The sequence below is a fragment of the Camellia sinensis genome, chromosome 7 (genome assembly GCF_055761805.1).
Source record: "Camellia sinensis isolate YWXY chromosome 7, ASM5576180v1, whole genome shotgun sequence".
Lineage (NCBI taxonomy): Eukaryota > Viridiplantae > Streptophyta > Magnoliopsida > Ericales > Theaceae > Camellia > Camellia sinensis.
In genome coordinates, this window is record NC_138967.1 from 3,698,239 (window position 1) to 3,709,925 (window position 11,687).

At 36.1% G+C, this 11,687-nt stretch overlaps 1 non-coding gene across 1 annotated transcript; it reads left to right on the forward strand.

Annotated features, from left to right (window-relative positions):
* The first annotated feature begins 2,009 nt into the window (after window positions 1-2,009).
* Window positions 2,010-2,081, forward strand: TRNAH-GUG (transfer RNA histidin (anticodon GUG)). Its single transcript has one exon. It is a non-coding gene; the product is annotated as a tRNA-His (tRNA).
* Window positions 2,082-11,687: the final 9,606 nt, after the last annotated feature.

Consider the following 11,687-nt stretch of genomic DNA (forward strand, 5'->3'; position numbering starts at 1 on the left):
AGAAGATAAAAGAAGAAGGTGCGAAATTATACCTTTTGAAAAGAGAGGTAAGCTCTTAGTTAACAAACTTGATTCCAACACCCTCAAGTTTTTGAAATTAGCTTTGAAAATTCAACAAAAAGCTTCAAGAACGAGCTCCAATGGTATATGTATTGTGTATGTATAGCTAAAAGGTGATATGAAGTCAAGGAAGCTTTTGGAAGGAAGATGGATGGTCTTAACTCTCAAAACCTTCAAAGTCTTTAGAAATATTTCCTAACCCTTTGGGTTTTGAAAATATGTTTTGAAATCTCTATAAGAAATCTTCAAATCCAAGCTTTAATGGTATATGGAGGGTGAAAGTTGATTTGAAGAACAAAGGAAGCTTAAAGGTTCAAGGATAACTCATCAATGTCTAAGCCTCTTAAAAGGTTTTTCTAACTTTAAAATCTAAAGTTGGAGGTCCTATTTATGGATTTTGAGCCAAATTTGTCAAAAATATCTTCAAAAAACAACAGCTGTCTAATTCCCACCAACTGTTCTATTTAGTGCTAATGAGACCTGGCCAGGTCCAAAAACACACGGCCGAACCCAAAAATGAAAATTCAGGCCTAAAAAGGGACTCTAGAGAAGTTTTCATTGAAACTCAGTTGGGTCTAAATGGGCCACAACCGGGTCTAAACAAACCTAGCCGGATCCAAAAATTTGCATTTCAAGCCCGACTTCAAACTGGCATATCCCCTTTATCCGAACTCGATTTTAGGTGATTCTTGAGTCTAAATTGAAGCCCCGGAAGTCTAATTTCCAATTGTGATGGCATCACATCTAAATTCTAAGTATTCAGAGAGATATGCCTAATTTAGTGAAGGCTGCTTATTTCTTTCTTAATGGTTTGATGCCTAACCTTTCCCCCAACTAGTTTTCTTTCATCCCCTCCTATTTCCTTCAACTCCAAACCTATAAATAAGATGTTTTTAGAGATTTTTCCAAGAGTTCATCTCTCTTCCATTTATTTTCACTTTGTCCTTACTTGGTTTACCGAAAAGTGTAATATTTTAAATGAAATACGAGTCTCAAAGCATCATAGAAACATTTGAAAAAATATTTTAAAAAAAAGGGTTTTAAGGTTTAAAATAGTTTGGCCAAAATGGGGTGTAAGGTTTGGGATTAGAGTTTGAATCCAAATTTCGTCACTGAGAATTCAAAAGATTGCACAGTGTAACTTTCATCATCCGGTGTTTAGAACAAAGCGCCCAAATCTTACAGGCGGTCAAAAATGGGATGTGCACACCATTTCAATCTAGTAACCACATGGGGGTTATGTGGTGATTTATAAATGTCATGAGGGTAAACTGCACTCAACCCAAACCACAAAGGGGTACAGTGAAGTTTGCCCTATTTTATATCATTGTGGCTAACTTAGAAAATAGTAGTGACATATATTTATATGATAAGTGTATGAATAAAACATAATGATCATCCTTTAAGAATATATTCATTATGTTTTTGACTAATTAAAAAATACATTTTGTATGAACAATTCAAACGATTCAATATAAATAATCTCCATATCTACTATTAAACACATTAGTTTTTTTAGGAACAATTTTATTCTAAAAAATTACTAAAAAATTAATTCTTTCAAAAATAACCCTAAGTATAACATATATGATATGTGGTGTCTTTATTTTTTATTTTTCCTAGTGATCACTTATAACTTATTCTTAGATCAAGACACAATCACATTATAAATTTGACCTACCAAACATTCCAAGAAATCTCACAATGATCATAAACTTCTATACAAGTATGTGATGTTAATAAACATTATGGGAACAATTGCATAAAAATGTTATTATCACAAAATAATTATAAAGTGATGAAAGTATAAAATAGACTTGCACAATTTACTGCATGAATACTTGTACTTTCATTATTTTGTAATTACTTTTCACTTTCACTTTCACTTTTGTGGATATTCTCCCAAGATTATAAGTGATATAATTTAGTGAAGAGATTTCAAGTAGCTGGTGGCTGTAGTTTAGTGGTAAGAATTCCACGTTGTGGCCGTGGAGACCTGGGCTCGAATCCCAGCAGCCACACAAAGCTTTCTTTTTCACATTTTTTTGTGTAAATATTTTTGGTCAAGTATACCGTGTTAGTGTGCAAAATTATGGGCTATTTGGGGTTTGCATTTTTGGTGTATTTTTTTACTTTTTATAAAAAAATATGTAGAAAATTAAAAGGATGATACAATTCAAATAAGTGCACTTGTTTAGTTATCTCCAAATAACTCCTAAGGCCTCGTTTGGGACAGGCTATTTTAATAATTTTTTAGTTTTTTAGCTAAAATATGAGGTAAAAAAAACTAATATATTTGGGATATTTTTTGATTTGTTACGAAAATATATGCAAAAAGTAGAGAGTAAAGAGAATCTTTAACTTTTTGGTATAAGTTGTTGACTTTTTGATTTTTTTAGTAACTTTTTAACTTTTAAATTAAAATAATCACTTGTCAAACGAGACCTAAGTATATATAAACTTTTTAAATTATTAAGCATGTTGTGTACACTACAATTTCACAAGCCCTTTGAGATGTGGGTTTATTGGCTATTTTAGTCAATAAAGATAAAAAAATATATATATTAAAATAGATAATAAGTCAAAATATCACATTCAAATTATAATCATTTCATTTTTTATTTCACAATTATCAATTCAATTACAAAAAAATCAAAACTTATCTCAAACATAACCTTTTTAATTAGACTAAAATAACCAAAAAAATAAAACTAAAAATGCTCATCCCAAACAATCACTACTTCGGAATTGTCTAACCGCCCATATATATGTAGAAATTATAGGCACGGGACAAATACAAAGGATTCCTCAACTTGCATTTTATTAATTGAAACAGTGAATCTCATTATTTTTTTTTTGTCGATAAATTATTTAATAGATTAGTTGCACCATGTCATTGTGGTGTTATAGTGTACCAATCAATAAAATTTTACAAAATGTGATAATTATCATTTTTTAATTAATAAAATTAATAAAATTTCTCCATATATTGTGTTTTTTTTCTCTATATGTTGTTCCCATTGGTGGGGGGTAAGCCAATGTGAAATGCAAGACTCATATAATAACTTCTTCTTTTGTCTCTTTTTAAAAAAATACATTAGAGCATCTCCAATGGTAAGCTATTTGAGCTGCCATTGCCAAAATTTGACGAGAATTCTCAAAAATGTTGCTCCAATGGATTGCTGTAACCCTTGCCAAATTTGACAAATACCATTTCATCTCTCAAATTTGGCAACAAGTTTGGCAATTGCCAAACTTGCCCCATCATCCAAATAAACAGAATTTGGCTACAAAATTTTCATGGAAAAAATAAACACGGTGGAACAATAATATATCAGAAATGAAACAATAATATAAAAAAATAAATAAACACAGTGGAACAAAAATATTTAGTTTTTCAAATTTTTTTTTTATTTTTTATATTTGCCTAGTCGGGGATAATGAAAATATATATAAAAAAAATTTACAAACAGTTAAAAAAACGTCACAAAAAAAAATCACTAAAAAATTTATATCCAAACAATATCTACAAATTTGAAGAGAAAGTTGGTTGAGATTTGCCTAAATAGCATGTGCACCATTGAAGCACTATTGCTATAATTTGACAAATTACTACTATTCATTGCTAAATTATAGCAATAGTAATGATATTATAACAAATACCATTAGAGATGCTCTTACAAATGGCAAGAATGTTGTGAAATAATACTCCAAAATTACTTAATAATCCTCCATATATAACATTCACCATGATTAATGTGCCCGTGCACATCACACATATTGAATATTTTTAGAAAAAAATAATTATTTGTGTGACAACTTAATTAGGGATTGTTTACAAAGTGTCAGATTAATATATTTTTTGAATTTTTATAAAAAAATGTGAAATGTGAATTAAAATTAAAGTGATATAATAGAGAGGTGATGCGACTTAACTAAGAAGTAATATGGCTCAAATAAGATAACAATAACTTAAATAAAATAATATGTTTAAATAGCATGAACTAAATATTTTAGCACGTGCCATACAACCTCTTAATGAGACAAGTTTTATTTTATTATTTACGAATTATAAAAAATTGTAGTAACAAATTTAGGTAATTCTACAAACAGAGAGGATGGAGCATATATTTGTCCACAGAAGTTTATGTGGCTGGCCACGTCAGCCAAATACAGAGGAAAAAAAAAAAAAAAAAACCCAGCTTTTCAATATCACAACATTTGCAGAGAGAAATCCCCGAAGACTCATCCATTTCAACAAAGCAGCAATTATCCCAAATTTTTCAATCACCCTATTCTCCCTCACATTCCTTGAAAGATCCTCCACAAAAAAGCAGAAGCAAATAAAATCCTTCCCAAAGAGTTAAACAAAGAGGAAGTGACTTTTACTGAGCTTTGTTCTCCTTTTCGAACAACTTTAAGGCCAAGTTTGGGAAGACTAAATAAGTGGACTTTTTTACTTTTTATGAAATATGGGTTGGATTTGGGTTGGGTTTGAAGTGATGTGTTAGAGAGGTGATGTGACTTAAATGAGATGATGTGACTTAAATAGAATAGTGACTTTTTGACTTTTTGGATTGTTTGGAAGATGCCAAACTTGGCCTAAATCATTCTCTTCTTGTTCAAGGATTCTTATAGTTGCCGTTTCACAAAAAAAATAAAATAAAAAATTAATTGACTTTTTAGAGTTTGAACTTTTTTTAGTTTGAAATTAAAAAATTCGTTTGACAAAAAAAAAAAAAAATTAATTTTTTTGAAAAATAAAATAAAATAATTAGAATTAGAATATAACATTTCATCTTATTAACTTATTTAATTTATTTTGTCTTTTGTATTTTTTTAATCCCAATTGGAATAACCAAACGAAGCCTTACAGATTGATTGATTTCATTTATAAAAAAAAAACCCTAAATTTGAAGATCTTAAAATCCTCAAATTCCTAAATTAAAAATCTCTAAATCCCTAAATCTTTTAAGTTTTATACAATTGACACTACAAGAAAAGAGGGCAAAAAACACGAAAGCATTTGCGACGGCGTGTTCCTCGTCGCAAAAAATGATTTTTTGCGACGGCAAAATAAACCGTCGCAAAAAAGAGTTTTAGTGACGGCGTTTAGCCATCAGTAATAAAATTGCACGGGTAGGTATTAAAATGCGAAAGTATTAGCGACAGCTTTTTGAACCGTCGCAAAAAAAAAAATTTGTTTGAGACGGCATAAGTTTGCTGTCGCAAATACTCGACAATTTGCGACGACAAATGTCCGTCGCGAAAAAAGGATTACCAAAATGGCGTCGGTTTATTAATAATTATGTATCATTTGCGACGGTGTAAAACGTGCCGTCGCAAAAAAGTAAAAAAAGAAATTTCCCCCCTCTTCCCTTTCATCTTGCCGCTCGATCAGTTGGATCGAAATCCCTAATTGTTTGAAACAAAAAATTTTTCCCCCAAAATCCCTAAACGAGCGACGAGCGACGAACGACAAAGGACTAGCGGTGGTGCGGCGACGAACAGGAAAGGGCTAGCGGTGGTGCGGCGGTGCGGCGACGACGACAGCTACTCAGGTATGCTCTCTCTCTCTCTCTCTCTTTGTCATTTGGGCCACCGATTTTTCAAATTCCTGAAATAACTGAGCTAGAGAACTTTTAAAATTGTTTATGGATGGTTCATTGAACAACATTTTGTGGCTAACATTGTTAATTAGGAAGCTAAAACCATTCTATTTTTCTATGATCTTTTGCTGGTACATTACAGTTAGGATTCATGTTAACATTCTTTTTCACAAAATTGATTTCATGTTAACATTCTATTTTTCATTGAACAACATTTTTTGGCTAACATTGTTAACATTCTATTTTTCTATGATCTTTTGTTAATTAAATATGGATATTTGTAAACTTTAGCCGTGAAACTTATCTTTTTCACAAAATTGATTTCATGTTAGGATTCTCTCTCTCTCTCTCTCTCTCTCTCTCTATATATATATATATATATATATATATCCACTAGCTATTGTTTTTGCAATTTTACATTTAAATTTTTAAGTGGTTTCATGAATAAGGAAAATCTTTTAACAATTTTAGACTATTTGATTAATGATATGATACGGTTATTTAACAGAGAGGACATTCTTGGGAAGAAAAAAATGACAATGTTCACAACTCAAAATTGAGAATATAATATAAATAATAAAATTATTAATGATATAATATCATCTACAATTATTTAAGGTAGAAGATGTTTTAGATATAATTCTCTCTTGAAACTTATGAAGGCGACACAAACTGTCTCTCTACTACTACAACTTGATAATTATTGAGCTCTATAACTTGATAATTATTCATATGAATTTTTTAGAAGACATGATAATTAGAAATTAGAGAGGGAAAGGGGCTTCAATCCCTAACTTGAGCTTTATAAGATCTTAAAAATTGAGCTATATGACTTGTTCAAAATTATTATTAAAAAAATTTAAATAAAATATTTAGGCAAACTCTATAAAATAATAGGTCATGATTTCTAAGAAAAAATAAATAAAGTTGAGCTATATTAGTACACACTTTTAATTTGCATGCTATGCTCAATTATAGGAAGAAAGTGCAAGACATTACCAGGGAGATATGACTCCATGGGCTAATAAATTTGTTTGTGGGGGGCCAAAAACTCCATAGATAAGTCATTCACAGCTCCATCAAATCAAATAACAACTTGTTTACATAGCTTTTGGAACACAAAATGATTTACACGAGACACATAGGTGGCTCCACTATTTGTTTCATCAACTCAAAAACAAAACATGAACACCTAGAAAGAGAAAATTGAACACCAGTGCAATTCCAAGTGTCTCAATAAAGAGAACAAAGACTGATAATTGTTCATGAGATTAAATGTGATCATTTAATAATTTCGAAATATTACATAATATTGTCCATGTGGTGTTTAAAATAATAATATAGACAATAATGATCCATCTTTATTAAATAATTTTTGAGACAATATATGATTAGTGTTGATGTGGTTAGGCCCACAAAGGTCATAGCCCACTATGAACAACGCAAGCCCATCACTTAGAGCCCAACACATAACCCAACTGATGAGATCCTGAACAACTGGAAGCCAACATGGCACAAAGAACCAATGATATTCAGACATGTGGCAGGTAAAGGACAAGCCACATCAGCAGACAAAGATTTGCAAAATTATTGCCACTGCACATCGCTATTAATGCAGCCTATCACAGCATTTATTACAACAACACCTCTCCGTCGGAATAGCACCCCCTCACCTTGAACAAGGTAAGCTACATCATAGACTTTCGGCCAAGGTGGCAGGTCGGAAGAGATGGCGAAATGATTACCAAAGGATATAAGCAGACGTTGAAGACAAGAAGAAGGTTAAGTTCTCTATCTCCAATTCATATCTTTACATTACACTTCTCTTTCTCTAACTTGCTCGTCGGAGGGTTCGCTGGGGGACTTCCCGTTCCCCTATTGAACTTGTGTGCAAGTTCTCTAGTGGGCTTGAACACTCAATTACCGGTTGAAGAAGCGTGGATTAGTCCGACCCATTCCACCTGGGAACCGTTATATCGTAACTGTATCATCAGTTGGCGCCGTCTGTGGGAACGCTTTGCTCCTCGCTCCAGTTCTGTTCACTGTCGCCGGATACCCTGTTCCAATAACCCTTTCTCGCTACCCATTGAAGTGTATGGTCACGACTAGATCCATGGCTTCTCACCAAAATGCTGGCGACCACCAAGCCTCCCCCAATCCAAACAACCCACCACAATATTTCATCGAGCTTACCAACAGCATTAACCGCATGGCCGAGCAAAACCAAGCCCTGATTAATGCCCTACTCCAAAGAAACCTTCTTATGCCCCCTCCACCTCCTCCCGATATTCCTCCCAACCACGAACAAGCCCCGACCCATACTATCCCGCAGCCTAACCCACCCGACAAAGAAGGCTTGCAACCCCCTCCCCCAGGTATAAACCTGCTACCCCGGGCCCACAACCATCGATCCCGGCACCAATCCTTAAAGGAGAGGCCAATAACGTCCAGCCCCCGCTCCCCTCCGGAGGTGACCACATCCCTCTCTGGGACACAGAACTCTGAGCCATGAAGCTCCAACTCCAAGGGGTCATGCAGAACATCCAGCATAAACCCTCTATCACAGCAAACTCACCATTTGTCGCCTCCATTCGGGACAAACCTCTACCCCCCAAGTTCAAGATGCCCACCAGCGACTCTTTTGACGGTACGACGGACCTAGTCGACCATCTGGAAGACCTACAGAACCCTCATGATCCTCCATGCATTCCCTGACGAGATCATGTATCGAGTTTTCCCCGTGACACTAAAGGGGTCAGCTCCGCTGTGGTTTAGCCAGTTACCAGCAGACTCCGTCTTCACTTTCCAACATCTCAGTGACTCCTTCCTCAGCCATTTTATTGGAGCCCAGTGCCAGCGACGCCCGGCAACCCAACTCCTCAACATTCGACAGACCGAGGGGGAGTCGCTACGCAGTTTCTTTACCCGCTTCAACACCGAGGCCCTGCAAGTAGCGAAAAATGATGACAAGGTCATCCTCACTACTTTCATAGTCGGTCTGCGGTCGTCCGACTTCCTGTTCTTCCTCTCTAAAAAACCCCTGACCTCCATGGCAGCCCTATTCTCCAAAGCCCAAAAATACATGAACGCTGAGGATTCCCTAGCCGCCCGGCAAGATCCAATAACCAAAAACCCGACCCCCGGAGAAAAGAGAAAAGACTTAGAACCTAGAAACACCCAGTATAATAGCCAAACACCACACTATACCGACCGATCCCCCTGAGCTGACCGGTCGGCACCAGCCCCACCGCTTAGTCGGTTCGAGCGGTACACACCCCTTAATTCCCCCATGGAACAAGTTCTCAATCAGATCCAGCGGGACTACCCCCTCAAATGGCCCCGACCTTCACGAACCCCTTCCAATCGGGAAGACCAGTCCAAATATTGCCGCTTTCACCAGGACCATGGCCATAACACTGATGAATGTGTTAACCTCAAAGACCAGGTCGAGACCCTAATACGTCAGGGGTGCCTCAGCCAGTTCACGGACACCTGCCCTCAGCAGAGGCAAAGAACTGAGCCCCTTAGAAACAACCGTCGGCGCACCCCTCCCCAGCAGCTAGCCCAACCTAACCAAGGCCATGATCGGCCTCCACAATAGCCTCGGCCACCAGGTAATCCCCCCCACCTGTTGGTGAAATAAAAGTTATTTCAGGTGGCCTTGCTTGTGGAGGACCATCCCGCTCGGCTCAGAGGGCAGAACTTAGAAAGATAAGGCAGGGCTCAGACAAAACAGTTGCCACGGTAGACCAACCCCCTAAACAGCCCAAACAGTGGACCGAGCCCATCACCTTCACGGACGCCGACTGTGCAGGCATCCGTTACCCTCATGATGACCCTTTCGTCATTTCTGCCCTCCTCTCCAACTACAAGCGAGTTCTCATTGACAATGGCAGTTCTTCAGACATCATCTTCTTCAACTGCTTTCGGCAGCTCAAAATCAGGGAGGAAAGTCTGTCTCCTCTCCAAACCCCTTTGGTCGGTTTCACTGGCGACCGGGTGACCTCAATCAGCTCCATCGATCTTCCCATCACAATCGGTGAGTACCTACGGCAGGCTACAAAGCTGCTCACCTTCCTTGTTGTCGATTGCCCATTCGCCTACAACATCATCCTTGGCCACACCGCCCTAAATGCTTTTCAAGCTATCACGTCAACTTACTACCTCGCCATTGAGGTCCCCACCGATCTGGGGGTCGTGACAGTGAGGGGAGAGCAGACCGTGGCCAGGGAATGTTATGTCGCCTCATTCAAAGAAGTCAAGCTGAAGGAAGCCATGATCATTGAAGGACTTGACGTCCAAGATGAGGGCGAGCTGGTCAGAGGAGAACTTGTGGAGGAGCTCGTGGAGGTTCTCATCGACCCCACCAACCCAACGAAAACTGCCAAAATCGGCAGCCAACTATCCCTCCAAGCAAAGGCCGACCTTACTGCCCTCCTGACCGAGCACAATGATGTCTTTGCCTGGACCCATTCAGATATGCCGGGTATTGACCCATTCTTCATAACCCATCGCCTCAGCATTGAACCCTATTTTCTGACCTTACTGCCAGAAGCAACGCATCTTCATCCTGAGCGCAATACTCTTATTGCCGTAGAGGTTGACAAGCTCCTTGAGGCCCAATTCATTAAGAACGTGGACTACCCTAGATGGTTATCGAACGTGGCCCTGGTTCGCAAGAACAATGGTAAATGGCGACTTTGTGTCGACTACTCAGACCTCAACCGATCTTGCCCCACGCGAGGTGTGTATAATTCAGATAACTAATAATAAAAATTTTAATATCATAATATATATGTTGTTTATGTGATAAGTATGCTATTAATGAAACCCAAGATCTTGTTCAAAACGTAGGAGTTGTTTGGAATGATCTAAATAAGTATACTTTTTGACTTTTTATGAAATATGGGTTGGGTATGGATTGAGTTTGAAGTGATGTGATAGAGAGGTGATATAACTTAAATAAGATGATGTGACTTAAATAGGATAGTGACTTTTTGACCTTTTTAGGTTATGAAAAACAAGGCCTTACTCACGTGGTGTATAATAATTTTTTTATTTTAGCATATATAAAGTTGTCACATGACATAAGGAAACTAAAGTTTCACTAAACCAACTTAAGTCTTTACTTAATAATAGTATAGATAGAAGATATATATAGATTGTTTACATTGCAAGCTTAAAACATTGGTCCGTTTAGGATGTCGGTTGACTCTTTTAACTCATTAACTATTTTAATTTGAGATTAAAAAATTTCGTTTAGAATATATTGGCACAATAAATAAATAATTTTTATTAGTTATTATTTATATAATTGCAAGACATGTGATACTCTCCTACTCATTTGGAGGTTATAAAAAGTTATAAAGTATTAAACACATATAGAAAGATGATGAAGGATAAAGTGGAGGTTATGAGAAGTGATAAAGTATTAAACACATGTAGAAAAATGATGAATGACAGAATGGAGAACATGAAACATGAATCCGAGATTAAGGGAAGTTAGGAAGACATAGAGATGAAGTGGAAGATCATGGAGTGTGAAGTGTGGGAGATGAAAGAATATGGTAGTTATTAAGTAGTTTTTTTACAAATGTTTGTCTATAAATAACAATTCATGGCTACATTGTAAAAAATTCAAAACTCAAATAAAAAACGATTGATTTATATTTTTTTTGTCATTTATATTTTCTACATTTAACTTTCTGCATTTTGTTTTATGTACTTCATTTTCAAAGCATATGAGTAGAAGTAAATTAATAGTTAGCTTGATTGTTCAATCAATCATCCCGATTGTTCACTCAATCATCTTTCTCCGTCTTCCTCATTATTCTTTTAATTTTTCTTTTTTTTACACTTGGCCATTTTGAAGTCCTCTTTATTAAGGCAAAAGAACTGTCAACACAATCGTTTGATAATTGACTTAAATTTAATCTGTAAAGATTTTTCAATCTTTACTAGTGCACTCACATTTATAATATTTTTTTTCGTAAGAACAATAAGCCAACAAAATAAATT